The 19,769-nt window shown below is 45.1% G+C and overlaps 1 long non-coding RNA gene across 1 annotated transcript in view; it reads left to right on the plus strand.

Annotated features, from left to right (window-relative positions):
• The window catches only part of LOC133954748 (uncharacterized), a 39,796-nt gene extending 20,491 nt beyond the window's left edge, over positions 1–19,305 (plus strand). Inside the window, exon 3 of the long non-coding RNA XR_009920816.1 lies at positions 18,882–19,305. This is a non-coding gene — a long non-coding RNA (uncharacterized LOC133954748). The remainder of the gene's footprint in view (positions 1–18,881) is intronic.
• Positions 19,306–19,769: the final 464 nt, after the last annotated feature.

Raw genomic sequence — 19,769 nt, forward strand, 5'->3', positions numbered from 1 at the left:
TTTTCTCCGAACACAGGGGATCTGTTCCTGTGGTCCTTTGATAGCAACGCTGTATTCCAGTCGGTCCTGTAGAGCCTTTTAATGCCGTCTTCAGGGGTTTGCATCCGGCAGCGGCTAATATAGTTAGTCCCTGCAGTTTAGAGGCAGCTCGGCAGTAAATTCGTACTCACTCTCCGGCTTAACGACTGCTTCTCTTTCCTTAATTCCGTGACCCCTGCTGCTTGGGTCCACATCGCGGCCTGTTCTCCATCCTCATACTCATCCATCATTATATGCTGCACGCTCTCTGCTGCCTCTCTCCACTCTAGTGTGTGATGCAGTGTCCCCCTCGCTCTGATATTGCTGATGAAACTGGTGCGGGCGGATGCATTATCAGATTTAGAGAGCTAATTTGTTCCAGCGGCCTAAAAAAGAAGGGCTTTTCAGGCATTTGAAAGGATGTCTTTCTTTCTTTTTTTCCTTTTTTTCACTTGGCCATGCTCCTGCCCTTGAAACGTTGAGTCACATTGAGCTGTAGGACTTTTCAAACCGATCTCTGCTTAAATCATCTCTTTCAAATTCATGAATTCACATTGAGCAATCCCCCCTCTTCTGAGCATTCATCACTTTCAATAAACCCTGGAGAAGCTGTCATTATGCCTCAACCTCCTCATCCCGTCTCTAAATTGCTGTTCAAGGGCTGCAAATTGGAAATGTGATTTAAATATTGCTTGAAACGGATAGCTCATATTCACCTAAGCCCCCAACCCCCCACCCCGGTTGCCGTGCTCCGTCATGTGATGAAAGCCGAGGATGTCGGCTGACGTTTCGCTGCACGTCCTGCGCCGCCAGTGGAAGACATTAATTGCCGCTAGCGGAGGGTTTAGCATCTGACCTTTCCAGATCACAAGGCAAACAAAAATCCTCTGTAGGTCTCCTCCCCCCCCCCATGCTTTTTGTCACTTGTTCTTCATGGTTGGATTGCTCCGACAGATGAGGGGGATTCTCTTTGCTTACACTTTTAATCAGCTACAGAGCAGTGAAATACTCCAGCTGGAATGAAAAGGAGATAAATGCCCTCTTAACTCTTGACTGCAAATGAACTACAAATCCTTGAGCTGGATTGCTGTTCATTCTTCAATTATGTAAGCCTCCATCTGTGTTTTTTTTTTTCCTACTCCGCCGTGTCATTGTGTATATAGAAATCTATTCATCACAGACATGATTTATAATCTCAAAATTCAAAACGCAAGCGTCGATAAAGAGCACAAGTCCTTTTAGCCCTGGGATTTTAAGCAATACAAACAATAAGTAAGCAAATACACTCGGTTTTGATCATCTCCTGGAAAAGCTTTTGAATATTTATCATCTGTTGATTGATTGGCTTCATATAGATTTGTGTGAGGCCGTCTTGCAAATACCCATTTGAAATTCCTCCTCAGCTCTGCAATGCTCGGATTGTATGTTGAATCTCATCATTTTTATAAAAATGGTTGCCAATGCCATTCACTCCAAACAATCCTCCGAGCCCGTAATGTAGTCTGAACTCTCGTATCTGCATATTTGAATACTGTAACAGAGTTGCAGCTGCGGTCTCTGAAGAGTTTATCATTATTTCACATTTATTTTGTCTCCCTAATTACCTAATTAATTCTGTTGTTTTGATTGTGGTGTTTACCGTTTGCTTTGTGGAGGCGTAATCCTGTTCTATTTGTCTGTTTGAAGAAGGAGCAGTCTCAATGAATTATTCATGCTGCGCTCCAGCGACAGCACAGCCGTTTAAATGATGAAGGCATTCGTGAAATCCTCTCTTTCACACACACACACACACACACCCACACACACACACACACACACACACACACACACACACACAAACACTCTCCTTCTCACTCTTGCCTCTCTTTCTCTGCGAGCGCCTGAGGCGGTGGAAGTGGGATCTAAAGAGGGGAGAGGATTTTGTGAGGCTCACAAGCACACCTCAAATGAGGCGATGGGAAAACATGTCCCTCTAATGTGTCTGAGCGAGCTCTGAGAGGACGGGACTCAAAGCCATGTCTAATCTGACACCATGATGTGACCTTTCATCTCCCCTTCTCACAGGAAACAGAGCTCCACCCTGCTCATTGTACGCGTCAGTTTACGTGTGTGTGTGTGTGTGTGTGTGTGTGTGTGTGTCCGTGGTCAGGCCTAGCGCCCACCAAGCAGGAATGTTGACACTTGAGCCGACACACGGGCCTTCTGGAGTGCTGCTGATGTGTAAAACGCCGTCTGCTGATTGGATATATCGCCGCGTCATGTGGTGGATGGGTGTCCACTCCACACCATCAGCTGTGACTTTCACCAGTGCTGAGGATACTTGATAGAGCACGAGTCAGCAGAAGCGGCTGGATCTATTTGAGGGTTCCTGGCATCTGGCTGGACTTTTTCAAAGAAATGCTGCGTCTTGGGCAATCGGTGTGGTCTTAATGGCGTCCCCTCTCAAAGAGCACTTCCTCAGAGACAGGAGGAGGAGGGGGGCGCTGATGGGGCTCTCTGGGGATTGTCTGTTTGTAGTGTTTACTGCCAAACCCTTAAGGACTTACAGGCACTTTCATCAGCACTCAGTAGTACATAGTGCACACTTCCCCGCCGCTGTTCCCGCCGCCTTTAATGTCTTATTTTCCTCACTTGCTCCTGTGCATCAAAAAAGAAGAAAAAAAAACTATGTGCGACACCTTTGAGTCCCAGGAGTCATTTATCTGTGTCTGTAAGGACTGATTGCCATCTCCCATGCAACCATTATACACTCATTTGCATGGGGAAGAATCTGACATTTGTTCACAGCTTCATTCATGCCTCCCCCTCAGGACAGCATCGTCCTTAAAAATGCACAAATCACAACCAGTAGCTCTGGTTTTCAGGATGCCTGTTTCTTTTGATGATAGCAGGCTTGATGGATGTTATCAGCCGCCAGGACTCGGGGCTCAGACGAGGCCTCGAGCACACAGTGTGTATGGTTTTATTTAAAATCTTTGGTAATGTGTTGTTTTCTCTCAGTAGGCCTGTGGATTTCTGCATTCTATTTGATCTGCCCTAAACATACATCTTTAATCTCCGCTGCAGGCTGTGGGAGAGAGAGAGAGAGAGAGTGTGTCACCGCCTCCCCACCGAGTCCCCGGGCCTGTGCCTCTCACAGCCCTGCAGCATCTCTGGGGGGCCTGCAGAGGGCAGCATACTTTACACATCCCCGCCACCTAGACAGCAGCTCCTTTTACACCTGCACCCCCACCACCATCTTTATTAACATATATCTTCATTAACTCACAAGAGGACTCACAAGAGGAGCCAGGAAAAACAGAAATTAAAGAAGGGAAAAAAACAAAAAAACAACAGGCTGAGAATGAAACCATCATGGGCCCGCGGGGTGTTCTACTGTTTGTACTGACACAGAGGACGAGTTATGCTAATTAAGAGTTCTTTGCATAATTAGGGAGTATAAACTTTATCATTATTATGAGTGGAGAATAGCCAGACAGAGGGTAATTTCAAGTTTCCCAGCAGGGTGCTGCCGGAGAATAGAAAGAAAAGGACACTCTCTCAATGTTATTCCTGCTGTCTTTTGATGCAGGGAGCATAATTCATCTAAGATACTTAGCCTGAGTACGCTTTAATGACGATGACTTTTCCCAATGTGATTTTTCAAAGTGTTTTAATGTATTGTCTTCACAGCGGATGTGTTTGCCGTGGTAAACCCGAGGACTGCATATTGAGTTATCCACCTAAATGGAGTTTTTTTTCTTCCATGGTTAATGAGCCTTCACTTTATGCCACTTTCTGCAGATGCCCCCATGCCCCTGCTTGTGTATTGTGTTTCTGTTGCTGCTGGAGACTGGCGAGTGTTGTGCGTGTACTGCGATCATGTGCAATGCCATTGAGAGATGGCAGAGTGGTGATGCCGCCGGCGAGCTGGCTGTGAGCGAGTGGGCCGCGGCCATTACAGGGCCGTCACAACAGAGTGCTGAAACCATTAGGTTATACCTGTTATAGCCTTTTCCTCTTCGCCTAAATCCGATGATGCCAGAGCCGGTGGACGCCGCTCGCAGGAAGTCGTCTCCCGCCTCAGAGCGCAGATCCTCATGTGCTCGCTTTAAGACTTTGAATGATAGTTTATGCCGCAGTAAGTATTCCTTTCAAAGGCTTTACAAGGCACCGGGGATTAAGAGACTGTAACACACTCATCTCATTTGTGTCAGGGCCGGGTAAAGGGAGCACTCTAAATACACGCTGCACCAATAAGGCGTATGTACGAGGGAGAGCGGGGACGAGGGCTCTCAGATGTGGGGTAGACGCGCTCCGCACCTGCCCCAGTTGTTCTCCGGCAACATGGCCGTCTGCGCCTACTTCACAAACGCAGGGAACATTCCCTCGCTTCAAAGGTTCCCCTTGCTTTTTTTTTTTTTTTTTCATCTCTGTGCACCAGCCCACGGCCAGAACCACGGATTAATATTTCAAAACATGTTTCTTGCTTGCACCCCCCCCCCCCACACTCCTCTCCATCTCCCTTTATACCTCCCCTCCCTCCTCAGCCCCCATGATTCTCCTCCCCCCAACATCATCTTTCTCTCTCTCGCTCTCAAATACACACACACATACACACGCATACACATGCACACACACTCACTCACAGCTCCATTCCCTGTTCACCACTTATTCTCCTTTCTACTCTTCCCCCCAACGCCAAACCCCCCCTACCCCACAAACCGCCTGCCTGCTTGCTCACTGAAATGCATGATATTTTTCCATATCTCATGTTTTGCTGCTCCAGTGATCCCCTCAATCCAATCACCAGGACGGTATGTTTTATGGATTAATAAGAAATGATCCTGGAAGGTCCAGTCAGGCAGTCGAGGAGCCAACAGCAGGAGGATGAAGCGATGAAATGGAGGGGGAGCGGGGCAGGGTGCCGTCTGCAGTTGAATTTTAATGAGCACCAAGGGGAATATCATATTTTTTTTTTCCTGGGGTGTCCTTCTGGTGCTTCGCTCTAAATCACTGTCACACAAACAAGGTATTTCCCATCATGCCTCTGGTTTGGCTTGGTAACCGTGTCATCCTGTGGCACAGGCGCCTCACCGGCACACCTGCTCTGCTATCCTAATTGAACAGATGATCTGCCAATTTGTCATGTTTATCTTCAGAGGCGTTCTGGCGTCAATGCCCTGCTCTGCTCAGCCCCCTCAGAACACGGTGCAGATGTTAGCAGCGCTTCTTTTTTTTTTTTGACAGATCTTGTAGTCATTACTGAATAATTCATCGCTGCATTAATGTCTTTAGATAGCATCTCCTGCATCTTGCCTCGCTTTTTTGGCTGCCTCTCTTTTCTTCCTTCTCCAGCTCCTCACAAGGGAAAACTTTATTATTCTCTCCACTGACGGCAAAGTATACGGATAAAAGATAATTGCCCGGCTTGACTCAGCCATTGATATGAAAATAGGATTGAAATTATTCGCCGTGGTTTAAAGGTTAGTTGAAGGTTATTATTCAGGGGAAGGCGAATAGAGGAGAGTGTGCGTACAGCCTGGTGGCAGGTCTGACAAGACATTTCTGAAAGGCTAATGTGCCGCGCATGCTGCAAAGGCCATTCACCGAATAAACCGAAAGGCTCTCCCGAGATCTTCACACTGGAGGAGTCAATTATTTAGGGGCAAATTATGGCTCACTCTGTGCATAAACATGATATGCTCCAAATAAGATTGTGATCTAGATTTCCAGCACACGCTGGTATATTTTATTCAGGTGATTGTTTGTCCTTCCATTCAGCCTTTCATGCATGGTGGAATGTAATATGAATGCCATAATGAAGAGGGAGAGGGCTTTCTCAACCGGTTTAATGTATTCGATCCGTTGCATGCTTATGGGCTTGTTATGGTTCAGATGGACTTTGAACACGGGCTTAATAAATCACCTCCGCCAGCAGTCGTCTGATGTTTCTGCTTAAGAGCCGCTCTGATGTCTGTGGTTTGCCCGTCACTATTTACGCCAGTCTCCATTGCCATGGCAACTGGGGGGGACGTTTGCAGGTAGTGTGCTGTGAGCCGGGAGAAGTCATGGTGGGCTGGTTGATAGCAGCAGACGGCTCGCTCGGTCTGTCTGTCAGCAGATTGTCCACCTGTGTCTACACCAATATGTTGCCGTAAAATAACATTTATTTTGTTTCTATTTGTTTTTTCCTACTCTTCTTTTATTGTAATATTTCAAAAAATAAAATTTCAGATCATTGAGGATCCAATCGGGGAGCTAAAACACCAAGAACACAACAATTAGTACAATTTAGATAATTACACACTAGAGACAACATCACTGGGATTATTTTATATTCAATTTCCACCAATGGATCCTTTTTACCTACATTTTTCACACTTGACCTTTTAAGAGCATTCAATTCACATGTCTTTAGAACGTGCAGGGAAGACACACAGGGTAAACAGGCATGTGATACATTTATTTAATGATTCATTTATTGCCATTGTTCATTTGGAGATTCTGAGTCTGATATGTGTGTGAAACCTTCATGTGTATAGATCAGAGTGAGTCAGGAATGAGCCCTCTCCTTCCCCTCCCTCAAGGATCGGGGTGTTCTGTAATCACTCACCTGTTTCCTTTGTTTGTCAGAACCTCTTCCTCTGCTCCCAGACTAGACGCGTTATTCAAAATCAGAACGCCTGTCATTTTTTCCTCTCACTCCTCACAGAAACTTCACAATTTGTCAGAGCTCTTCATCTTTGTTCTTCTTTGTTGTTTTTTTTTGAGTAATGCACGAGAGCACACCGTGAGAGGATTATGAGGAATGTGGTGTTTCATTCCCCAGTTGATTTTTATTCATCAGCGATCTGATCCTCCTGTTGAAAATACATATTTCAGCATGAAGTCCTGTCACTTCACTTAAATGATTGAACCAAACCAATTTGGCAGCGGAGAGCTGGTTGCTGGACTGTGTGCTAAAGGATTCCTGTGGTGATGAGGTCTGTTTCCACTGGGTCATACATTGGCAGAGTTAGGCCTCCAGTGCCGATGATAGATGGCCCACTGTCGATATCTGTCTGCGTTCCTGTTTTCAGGCCTGTAGTAAAGATCACCGACACCTTATCTTTCTGCCTCATTCCCTCAGTCCTCTCCTGCGCCGCTCAAAGTAATTGGATCCTGTCCCTAAAGCTAAGCACTTCAGGATGAAGTTTTTCTGAAGCCCAAACTGCTCATGTGATCACAGGCGGATCGATACGTGGTTTTGTCCCCAGCCAGGTCTGCCGGCTGGCACAGGGAAAGATGTGATCCATGCAGCTCTGACATTGACGGGCCCCAGAGAGACAACGGCTTCACTCACTAGAAAAATGCTCCCCATTAGCCTGGCTGGGTGGCTCTGCCCCGTCATTGTTATGCTATTGAGGCGGTGACATTTGTGCTAGGTGGATGGCAAATGCCTTTCTAATCATCTGCTCATGGCCCAATTTGAATTTTCATCAACTTTGATGGACAGCTCTCGAGGAATTATCATCAAGTAAATGAAACCTTCCCCGTAAATGCCATGGCTGCTGCTGCCACTCCCTGACGGCGTCCCGCTGTGCCGGCGACAAAGCCGTAGACGGTCTCACAGCGTCTCCCTCCAGACCGCTGGCCTTTAGCCGTTGTGCTGCCGCTCGGGGGTCAAACCTCATGACTTTTTCTCATAGTCTTGGAGGGGCCTGGTGAGAGGCCACGTCCTTTCTCAGACCTCAACAACACACGGGCCCTCTGCCCTCCCCTCTGCCCAGGAAGTGGTGCTTATATCCATGTCGGAGAACAGCAGCACTTTACCGTACAATGTGTTGTTTTTTTTTAAATGGCTGAGCCAGCGTCTCTTAAAACGGGGCACTTGTATTGACCCACCTCCCATCTCTCTCCTCTCCCGCTCTCATCCCCCACTGTTTCCTTGTTTGAAACAATATAGCCTGCCTGTTGTTATTGATTCCAGAAGATTGGGCCCCAGTAAGTGCTCCTTTGAGTCTGGTGTTATATTAAGCAATTGTTCCAACAGCAGATGACAGGGCTGGGAAGGTTTGGCTGCCTCTAATAGGCCTGGTATTACCCGCGTGTTAATTGATTGGGCAGCAGGAGGAGGGAGGAACTGGCTGCTTTGAGAATTCAAGGCCAAGCAACTGCTAAATAAGCACTAACTCACTGTGTTGGCTTTTATAATATGTCACAATAGCTGTGGTCCAAAGCTCTAAATGTGGTATTTTCATTACACCCAGCAGATTCATCATTTTATAACCATAAGATAACAAGTATGACTGTAAACAATGCAGCTCACTCGCGATGTTCTGGATCTATTCAGACGATTCATTGTCTGTGCTGCACCGTCAGTAGTCAGACGGTGTCAGCCGTGCAGGCCCAGTTTTGCACGGAGGTCCGTTTTATAGAAACCGCCTGAAGTAAAACGCTCCATTCACACAACTGTGTGCAGTAACCTCCATTTCCTCCTCTGTCACATGCATGATTAAGACCAGCTTCAGGTATTTATCACTCGACCAGGACACGGGGAGGTAGAGTCGGTGTGGGGCATCGGAGTTCAAGCAAAAGGAAACGGAGCCCACCTCGGTATTTGTTCCTCTGACATCCAAACATCTCTCACCTGTCAGTAAAACAGTCATCTGCTCCCCCAGTGCGTTTGAAGCTGCAGACTGATTCAGCATCAGCTCCACGTCCGCGCAAGCGATGACATTTCTTTGACAGTCATGATGCATTATGCATCTAATTCCATTAGCAGTGAGCGACCAGCACTTGTTTTCAGTGAACTCCCTGTGTGTTTGTGTGTGTGTGTGTTTGTGTTTATTTTGGTCAAGTGAATCCTATTAGATTCCATTTCCAATAACAGCATGTTCTGCTGTGGTAGCATTTCAGGGTGGAGGTAATTTGCTGATGGCATGGCCCTTATTAGAAAGCAATTATTATTAATTACCAGTGGGTGATACAAGAGCTGATTTAATCCTTAAACCCCAGTGTTTTACTGCCAGTGTGACCAGTGTGTGTGAGTGGGTCCGTGCTGTCTTTCTCAGAGATGATTGCCAGCCCCACACTCTCACCCTCAGCTCCCACTGGCCTGCTGCCAAGCGGCGACATTGTCATTATCAGTGTGCCAGAGGGCTCGGTAAATGTCATTATTGTAGCTTGTGGATTCCTCCAGGGAATCGGCAGCTTCCCGTTTAATTTCTCTAACAGCCCGGGAAATATTTGTTGCATCACCAGCCCGGTTCATGGCAAACATCTATCGCCGCTATGCAATTAACGACATAGATCATTTACATAGTCACAGAGCTCATTTTCATAATGTTCCCTTTATTATCAGAGGAAGAAATTAACCCAGGAATTTATTTACACACCCGCTGCAAATGGTAACAGTGTGCTAATTGGCTGTTAGATGATTAATAAGCTTATAGCACATGCTAATGAATGGTGCACTCACTGTTTCGGAGGTGCTCTAGCACTCTGCTTGTTTTTTGGCAGCTTAATTAGACAGATAATTATGTACTTGTTGCTTTTGCTTTCAAGCAAATACCATCAAACATTAAAGAGGATTAAACTGGCTTGCAGAGCAATGAGCTTGTATTGGTTCTCTAAGTTCCACATTAGGATAAATGGGTTTGTTATTTCCAGGATCAGATTTCTGTGTCTCTACAGTAGCACCTTGTGTCGTCCCAGTGACTGAGAGGGAATTAAGAAAGAGGTATAAACCATTCACAAAACAGGTGCAGTTTAAAATATCAATTAATAATAAATCATGAAGAAATTTCATTATGATCAATAAAGGAAACTGGTGCTTATATTTGCTTATATTTGTATGTAAAAACTAAACTAGATCACTAAAACCACTTTCAGTTTGCCCTTTTAATGCCGCTGCAATTTGCTGACAGCACACAAGGGACCAACAACAGACATCTCCTGCTCAAATCTCTAAAACTTTTTTATTGTTTCACTTTGGTAATACAGCGATCATGTATTATTCATCGTGCTGCTGCTCCTAAAATGCTGTGTCCACTCTTAAGTTATATCCCTTGGTTCTTTTGTAGAGGATCGTGAAGCAGAGACCAAACACTTTGTGATGACAGGGCTGGGTTAGTCTCCAGAGACAGTCCTGTTGTGTTACCATGTTTAACATGTTGTTGGCTTGCTGGTTGCAGGCGAAGGATTGCAAGAAAGCCGTGTGTCTCTTTCTGTTTAAAGCTCAGTTTTGTCACAATGCAGCACTTTGTAGATAATTACTGCAGTTTGCAACTTTCCTTACAGAAGATCCAATTTGGAGCTGTTGGCTCTTTACAGAGAATTCGCTCACTGGTTTTGTTTTCCATCTGCTCTGTATAGAATAAAAGTCAGTGGTTGTCTGTGGTTGTGAATCCTCTGGGAAAGCTGGGCTATGAATATTTGATGTAAATCCTCCTTTTTATCACTGACATGGCTCAGAGCAGGAATCCTCATTGATCTGCTGTTATAATCACAGATTAAAAGAACTCTCCCCAAACAATTCCCTGATTAAAGCTCTGTTTATACGCACCGCTCATGACCAAGTGAGGATTCTCACTCAGGCTTCGAAGAGAGCCCCCCCGCAGGATGTGCAGCGCTGCGAACCCACACTCTTTAATGTGCCTCCCACCAGCTATTGTGAACACCAAGTCTCTAGATCTGTTTTCAACTCATTAACTTTCATAACTTGGCCTGAATCGTAACATGTCACACTCATGAATCGAGTCCGTGGAGGGATGTGATGGAACAAAAAGAAAAATAGAGAAACATTTTCCGGTATTTCCTTTATCTCGCTTTTTTCCAACCGTATGAAAACTCTTCAAGATATGATTAGTTTCTCTTTCAAATTTACAATGCAGGAACGAAAGCTCTTGTTGTACAATTGTGCAACTGCATATCCGTTTCCAAGCATCTAATTTCAAATTCAATCATAACCTACATGTTTTCTGCTTTCTCTCATATATTACTCTTTTGCTTCATCCGACTCTGCAACGGATACGACTAGCATCGACACGATTTCGGAGTTTAAGAGCTAATAAAACAGAAGTTTGTAAATACAGTTAGACCCCATTTAGTTTAAAAACCATGGAGCAGAAACAGATTTTTCGATGTTTGGAAATGATGACAAGGAAACTCACAACTGCTTCCTGATTGGGTGCTTTTGGTCACAACATAGCCTTTGCTGATTCGTCAGGCTCCTATCACATGGCCCCCTTCCAGAAGAAAACACCTGGCATTAGCCAAGGCTACCAGAGTAGAACGCTATATGGGTAATCCATTACAAGCGTTGCTGACCATGTTGTCTTTGCTAACAGTTGTTCAGTTAAATTCAGACATTCCCTTTAGACCAATGAGTGGTCAATTGATATACTGTTTCAGGCATGTTAGTATGGATGTAGCCTTTGACCTTTACTCTGAGTTTTAGGCCACAGGAATCACAATCCTCAATGCTGATTGGAGAAACACAAGGACAGAGAGGGATAAATACCTAAACTGAATGCCAATGACATTTCGGTTGGCTCTTGGCCTCTTTTCAAACCTCCATTTATGACTTTAAATGATTGGCAAATTTCCTCTTAATTACACCAAAGACGAGCCAAGCACAGAGTTTATTCTCATCATGTTCAGTTTGCCAATTATGGATGTGGCTGGCAGCGTGGCGGCTTCCACCTCTCATTTCTCAAACCCATATTGTCCCTGGAGCGGAGAAGATTGGTACGTGCCCGACGTCTCACTGCTGTGCTCAAAATGCAGCAGATGAGATTACCCTGTGTGCATTAACACGCTTTCACCTAATATCAACCACGAGCCCACACCATGCATACTAATCCTAGGGATACGTTCCTCCGTACGAACCAGCTCTCACCTTCATTAGTGTGTAAAATGAAACACGCCTGTTTTAAACCTGATTGATATTCTGGAGAAGTTCCCCGAGTGAGACTCTTCTGAGACTGACGACTGACAGAGCTCCACTTGCTCTCTTCTCCTGCCGCAGTCTGAAGAAAACGCCGTCTGTAGTTCACGTTAATACACCAGAAATCAGGACAGAGGGATGTCTTTTTGCTTGCATTCAGTTGCTGTAAGAGGGATTGTTAATTTCTGTTTTGACATATCAGATTAAATTTGCTTTCTTCATGCATGTGCCAAGGGTAATCTGTTCCAGCGCTCAGTTATGATTATCCCGGTGGCAAGGACAGAAAAGATAGAGAGGCTATAGCAGGCTCAAGTAATTAAATTAGCCCTGAATGGCTAATTGGATCAATTTGGAAGGCAGACACTGTCAAGGATAAGAGTAATCATCTATGCAGCGGCAATCTTTTATTGCTCAGACACGTCTTGTAAAAAGACAAGGTGTGATCCCAAAGGTTAATGTAATTACTGTCCAATTCTCTCACTCACTGTGCACAATAATGCTAATTAATCTAAGATCTCTGGACTATAATGAAGCGCGACAAGCCAGGTAATGCTGATTATAGTATTCCGGACATGACTGGATATTCTCTGTTATTTTCCTCATCCCAGGCTCACTGATGATGCTGCAATTAGCCCACGCTTCCTCACACTGTGCACAGGGCTATTGGCTTCAAAGCGTTCGATCTGGTTTGCAGAGTTTTGTTCTCACCTACGCTGCACTTTAGTATGACAGTCATGCATTTGCTGTTTTTTTTTTTTACCACAATAAAGCAGTGATTTACATTTCATCAGAGACGAGCTCTCTGCGCTCAGCGAGGTGTAAAGCAATGTAATGAGATCGAGACTTTCCTTACGAACGGAGCATTCATATTCATTAGTAGCAGGCATTAACATATGATGCCCGTGACAGATATGTGATGCATGCTTTATGAATGCAGTTAATGGCACGGTGACAGCGCGGCGGGCCTTAAAGGACCAGAGCAATCCGCCAAATGAAAGCCACAGAGCGATGGGACAATTATTGATTCTCCCCAGTGTCCTATTGATCTCTGACGTTTTCATCGGGCACAGAGCTGCTAATCTGCTGTGTATCAGAGAGACACCCACGGCGCAGCCCATTGACTCTGCTATCAATAGCCACAAAGCTGGATATCATTAAATCCTCATCAGTTTGTTTCCCCCGGCCTGCCGCCACAGACGACTGAGCACTCTGCGTGACCTCTAAATAACCACTGTCCACCGGCTTGTTTATGGCCGTGGCCTCTGGTGGCAGACATTTACTGCCTCTTTTTTTAAATAGGCCAGTGTAACGGCACTGCTGTACACAGAGCAGATATTGACCGCAGCCTCAGAGGGTGTGACTGGACACAGTTTTAACCCATCAAGAGAGCTCATATAGTAGGTGACCCGCTGTCAACAGAAAATGCATCTACGCTTTGTCAGCAAATGCAGTCACACCTCTCAATTTGTCTTGAGGGCAAAGTAAAAAATAGAGCACTAGCTTATTGAACACTGGCCTGCTTGTTCTACAGAGTTCTGGCTTCGATTGAAGGTAATTTTACACCTCACAATCATCTTACTGTTCAAGGATAGTCCTACTTACCCTGTGAAAACAGTTAAATAATGTAGCACTGGAGTATGGACAGTATATATAGAGATGGACGATGGCTCACCACTTCCTACCACTGTAAAAAAAAAAAGGAAGTGGTGGATGCTAACTTAAAGCGTCATCTTGGGCCTTTGATGTCGTTTTGAGCCAGAGTGCAGAGGAATGATCGTTGTGTGGAGCCGTGGGATCGAGTTCCAATTCCAGTCCATGATCTTGAGCAGTGATTCAAAGGCTGTTAACTTGGACATGTTTTTGATTCTTGAGCCATACTAGGATCTAAAAGTTTAAGTGTGTGTCTTCAAAGCCTCCAAACCTACATAGTCAATAGCGGGAGTCGCCCTTTCTAATGAATGGAATGTGTTATTGCATATAGCGTTTTAATCGTCTTAATGGCCACTCAGAGAGCTTTACACTTTTACCCATTAACACACATCTTCATGCAGAGCGTCTATATGCCGCGCTTTGCTTTCACACATCATTTACACTCTGACTTAACAGCTGTCAGGAGCGATGTAGGGTTCAGAAGCATGCAGACTGGAGAAGCTGGGGATCGAACCACCGACCAACCTTCTGCTTAGTAGAAGACTCTCTCTACCTTCTGAGGAGCAGCTGCCCTTTAACACGATGACTCACGTTATAGATGTGAAAAGAAAGAAGATGACTCTTGTTGGTTCATGTCTCCAACCCGACTATGATTAGCCTGAATATGGCAAAGGTCAGAGTGTGATTACCTGCACATCACTGCTCCCTAATTACCAGCAGTGATTTCTGAAATGACAGAGGAGAGAAGAGCCAGGAAGGGCCTGCGCCCTCCCCCAGAGAGAGCAGGGCCCCAGTGGGACAAGGACAGGTGATGTGGCGATCGATGGCGCCTAAGGTGTGGGGCTGACAAGGACAGGTGCAGGGGAGCACTGTACCACGCTCCATTAGAGAGGGAGGCTCCCTCTTGAGAGCAGACAGCATGATAAACAGCTTCAGCTCTGATAATAGTCCAGCTGATCAATAGCCTGTCCGCCTGCCGTCCCTAAGGGCCAGGCAGGAGCAGCAGCCACGACAGCTGACCCCCAGGTCGTGTGTGTGCGTGTGCGTGCGTGTGTGTGTGTGTAATTGTGAGGGCGGGGGAGGAGACAGGTTTGGGAGAAGAAAACTATCACTGAATCAGATGGAGCATCACATTGCCCTCTTGACCTCTCTGCCTAACCTTATCTTCTCAGTGTAATAGAATCAACCAAGCATATCCAATTAGTATCTGCATGTCCTTCGCTTAAGCTCTAATGGTTTATTCATAGTAGTACATAGCAGACACTTTCACAGCCTCCCCTGTCCTTCTCACAGAGCATACAGTATACTTTCTTACTGTCTCCTGCGTCCTGCACCCTTCTTCCCTTCAGACAATCCATCCCAGTGAGTCCACAGATGGGTGATTGGTTCTCAAATCTATTAAAGGTATAGAGCTAAAATAAGTTTTGTTCCATTTGATAATTAAACTACTTTGATAATCTTAAAATCATTTTAAAGCATACATTATAGATATTATATATTATGCTACAAACAACTTGTCTTGATTGTTTGGGACAATAAACTGGATGTTTGATAAAACAAGAAATTCACAGGCACCACCCTCATGTTCAGAGAAATTATATTTAGCTTTTTTTCTGCTATTTTAGAGACAATAATAATAATTGTCAGATTGATAATGGAAATACTTAATTCGATACACAGGACAGATGTACTTTATTTTCTTTCTGTGTATCTTTACATCTCTATATATTGTAACTGTTACTCCACAGCATCTTCTAAAATCATCTTATCGGCTATAAAACATGATGTATTGATAGAGATTGAACAACCTTATAATGTAGCTGGGTTCCATTTTAACCATAACAGCCTCTATAATGTTACCAACACATTAAATAATATAATCGATGAATGGTGTAATCACTTATATTTTGCTCATTATACTTCTGTACTTCATTGTAGTTGTGTTTCACTAAATTATTTGTATTTTTCACTCGTACTGTGCAGTAAAAGTGTTGTGAATTGTCAGCACTAATTTGTTTGAGGGTCGTCACTGTGACTGTGAAGGAATGTAAGGGATTAGTCTCAAAGTGCAACAGGGAGGGATTACAGGAACAAATATCAGACTGGATACACTGGCTGGCTGATGACCTTTGACCTGTTGTGGTTGAAATACAACCACTCTAATCAGTGGGAACCTGATCTGAGCCAGGATTTTCAAGACATTTTTGAATTTCAGAAAACAAAGCAGCTGTGTGGCTCAGTGGCCTCGTAGTCAAATATAAATATTTCATTTTCTCTTGCACAAAAGCACAATTGCATATCCATATTTATATCCATTATTCATTGTGTTTGTGTGAGTACAAAAAAATGTATTTCCCCAGTTTGTCAAGAGCGCCTAATTAATTTATTGTCGGAAGGAAAAGGAGAACAAAGAAATGTTTTTTGCAGGAATACAAGAATCTGGCAAGTGTGTAAACTCGTAAAAATCAGCATGTTTTTGGATAGAAGCAAGTAGAGAGAAGAGGAAGCAATAGTGTTTCAGCGAGGGGTTGCAGTTCTGCATCAGTGGGCGGATGGGCGGATGTGGAAAAACAACATGAACTGAGGCACACACACACACACACACACACACACTGTAGTGTTGAGTCAAGACCACATGTCTGCTCTAAAGTCCTTTCTTCTCAACGTGCCTGCGTTATCTCACAGCTACAGTTGTGGCTTCAATGGCTGTGAGACATCCTGACTTGGAAAGTGAGACTCCATATCTTGAGCAACCCTACAAGCCATAAACCACAGGCAGCAGCTTCTGCAGCCCAGCTTGCTGCGACTTCAAACACTAACAAGCTGGAATAACATTTTCCTTGGGGTGGCTTCCCTTGACGGCTCCCAGCTGCTGGCAAGCTGATGGAAAGAAGACAAGATTTATTACAGGCCTTGTCGCATTTGGGATAAAACCCTAACCACATCGTATAGAAACTGTGGGATCACAGAATGTGTCATTACTGCGTCTTTCTCTGTGGATCAGGGCAGGATCCGGGGTGGAATCAATCCCTTGGAAAATCAATTTCCATGTCTGAGCTCGCGTCCCGCTGTCAGTGGTTCTTGAAAGCTGTGTGTGGAATTAAATTGACATTTGAGGTTGATGGTGAATTACTTTAAAACCTGTTTCAATTTAAATGGCACTATAAAGCCAGAAGAGAACGTATCAGCATGAAAACAAGAGGGAGAGAAAATTCACTAGAGTTGAGTCTTCACACCCCCTCATGGTTTTGTTAAGATCGGGTTGTGCCGGGTGTCATGCTATTTCATAACAGGAAATGTGAGGTGGTGACGAACGAACCGATCTGACCCACAAACACGCTCTCTGTGGGACTGCAGGAGTTCAGATGGAATGTCAGAAATACTCTATAAGTCTGGATTTTCAAGAATGTCCACACATTGGCGTGAGGACGGCGGGTGACTTGTCCCCGCTGATTCACCCCCTGAGGAAACGGCCGTTAAACTGACAAAAGGGAGACTTGAGCTTAAGTCAACATGTCTGAACAGATTGTGCTGCTACAGTTCAGTGTTACTCCATACCTGTTAGACAAGGAAGTGAGAACACAAAGTGAGCAACACAGTTTCCCCACAGAAAAACAAGAAGTGGGTGGGAAGTATAGCTTGTGTCATCACTGCTGTTGAAAGGTGTGTGTGTGTGTGTGTGCGTGCGTGTGTGTGTGTGTGCTGTGTCGGCATATGGTACGACATCAGCTCTGCTCAGCTGCAAACACTCCAGTCGAGCAAATCTATCACAGATGCACCGGCAGACGAGCGGCTCAGGGCGGAGAAGACGATACGACAGCACTACGCTGTGCCTCCATGTAGCTGCATTGTTACCTCACCTTGACTTCAATGTATAATTCAATACAGCGGTGGATCAAATTACAGCAGAGGCTGCGCGTGTAGGTTCAACAGCAAAACTGTCTAGTTGAGACTTTAATGAAATTATAATTGCGTGGTGTGTTGAAAGCACAACAACAGGAGTTGATTGTTACAGGATCCGTCGACTGTTTACCTTCCCCAGAAATGGACATGGAGAGATGCTGAGACCACCCAGCTCGCCCCGAGTGAGAGGCGCAGTCAGACCGCGGCCGCAGAGCAACGAGGCCTGTCTAACCAGATAAATCTCCGCTTTCATGAACCACATGAGAAGGGTCGACATCTGCATAACATTTCAGACCACGCTCTGGACTTTGTGCAACTTGCAATTTAAACATCAAGAGAGCTGTGAAGAGGGGGAAATCAGGGATTTGGTTCCGTGCGATGGAAAGTTGTGCGGCTGCGAAAATAGGATGAGTGAAGGAAGGTTATTCATCTGTGCTGGGCGGATTAAATGGAACACCTGTCCACGTCAGCGGCCTGTCTTGTTCCTGTCTGTCGCTTTTGCAAAGTATGATTTTAGACAGAGCTTGTCTCCCTCATCAGAAACACCCTATGCAGAGTGTGTTGTTGTACGGGTGGAAGCATCATGTTACCCAGGCAGCCTAAATAAAGAAGAGAGATGGAACGAAGCGTTGGTGCTTTTTCTTCCTCTTTTCTACATTATTTTGATTTATAACTGCAAGTCAAGCTGCACTGCTCTAAAAATAACAAAGGAGCAGAGGCAGCACTCGCACTTCTGTGTGATTGTATTGATTTTGATAGCCGGCCCGAGTGTTTGTGTGGCTTGGGGCGTATTTTATCGAGAGCAGTTAAATAACAAAGGAGATGGGCTGGAAGTTCCCTATGTATACCAATCAGAATTTATAAATTGCTCCATTACCTTTATTTCCCTTGGTTACTCTGGGAACATTAGCAATTATTCTCTCATGGGCTCGGCTCATAAAACTAATAATCTGGTGATTTAGTGCCTCGTGGCACGGTGCACCCAGTCTAGCCCACTCTAATCCATTCATCTTGCCACCTATTAGTTTTATTTTGGAGGGACAAATTGCTTTTCAAGAGAAAATGGGTCAATAGGTGTCCTCTATTAGAAATTGCTAACAATGTAACAGTTTTTTTCTGTGCACATGTGTTTGGTAGAGTGGCTCAGGCTGATTATCATTCTATTTGCATACTGGGAGGTTGCCTCAATTATCTTTCTTGGGTTGCATGACAAATTGCAAATAGCCAAGGTTATATATGCAATACTTAATTTATTCTGTATTTGCTTGTGCGAGTGTGCGTGTGTGTATCAGGCTGTGTGCAGTTGTGTGCATGCCTGCAAGTGTATGTGTGCAGTGTAAAATGAAGTCAACACTATTCTATTTCTTTCTTTTTTTTCATTTGGTGTGTGATCATGAAGATGGATGTCCGGTCCTGGGAGCTGAGAGGACTCCTGCTGGATGGTGGCTCCATCCCACTGTCCCATTAGCAGCCCCCCAGGGAGACTGAGACCTGGAATCCGGGGAGACAGACCCAGATTAGCTCATAAATCACTGCCCTGGGGACCGAGGAAAAAACCGTGACATCATCACTATGAGACTCTACGTCCTGTGATCCAGCTGGCCGTGCAGTCAGCAGCAGTCGCTCTCAGCTGATAAGAGTTGGCAGCAGTCTGTGTTAAAACACATTCCACCCAAAACTGCCCGGGTTACTTTTTGTATCATCTGAGTGTTTTTGTCACTGACTTAATGTCTTGAATTTGTCTAAGAAACGGAAATGACACCGTTTATTTTTCTTGTTCATTCTAGAAATAAACCAGCCGTGCTGTTAGGTATGCATTAAAACATCGGTTACTACTGTAGATATGCGTTTGATTGATTTTAAAACCCATGCATTCACTCCAATGCTGTCGCAGTACAACTCCTGCAGTGTTGTTGCTGCTGCTCGGAGGCTGCTGCTGGCTGAAGAGCAGCTGTTTGTGAGGCCCAGTTTGTAGCTGGGTCTTTAATAAGGCCAATGGATCCCGCCCTCCCTCCCACATGCACACACTCAGAGGTCTGTGGTCACACAGCTGCCCCTGTCTGGCCAACCACTTCAACCTCACCACTTCCCCTCTCTGGGTGGGATGACAGACGCTGGGAGCAGGGAGAGGAGAAGGAAGGGGGATGGACCTCCGTCGCTTGCTCCCCAGATGTGGCCTGTCTGTCTGGCTGGAATGTGCTGTACAGTAGAAGGATAGAGAGATGTTTAGACAAACAGGGAGGGTGTGTTTATGTATCCTAAAATGAACCTCTCACAGTCACATGGC

Source organism: Platichthys flesus, chromosome 6 (assembly GCF_949316205.1).
Source record: "Platichthys flesus chromosome 6, fPlaFle2.1, whole genome shotgun sequence".
Classification (NCBI taxonomy): Eukaryota; Metazoa; Chordata; class Actinopteri; order Pleuronectiformes; family Pleuronectidae; genus Platichthys; species Platichthys flesus.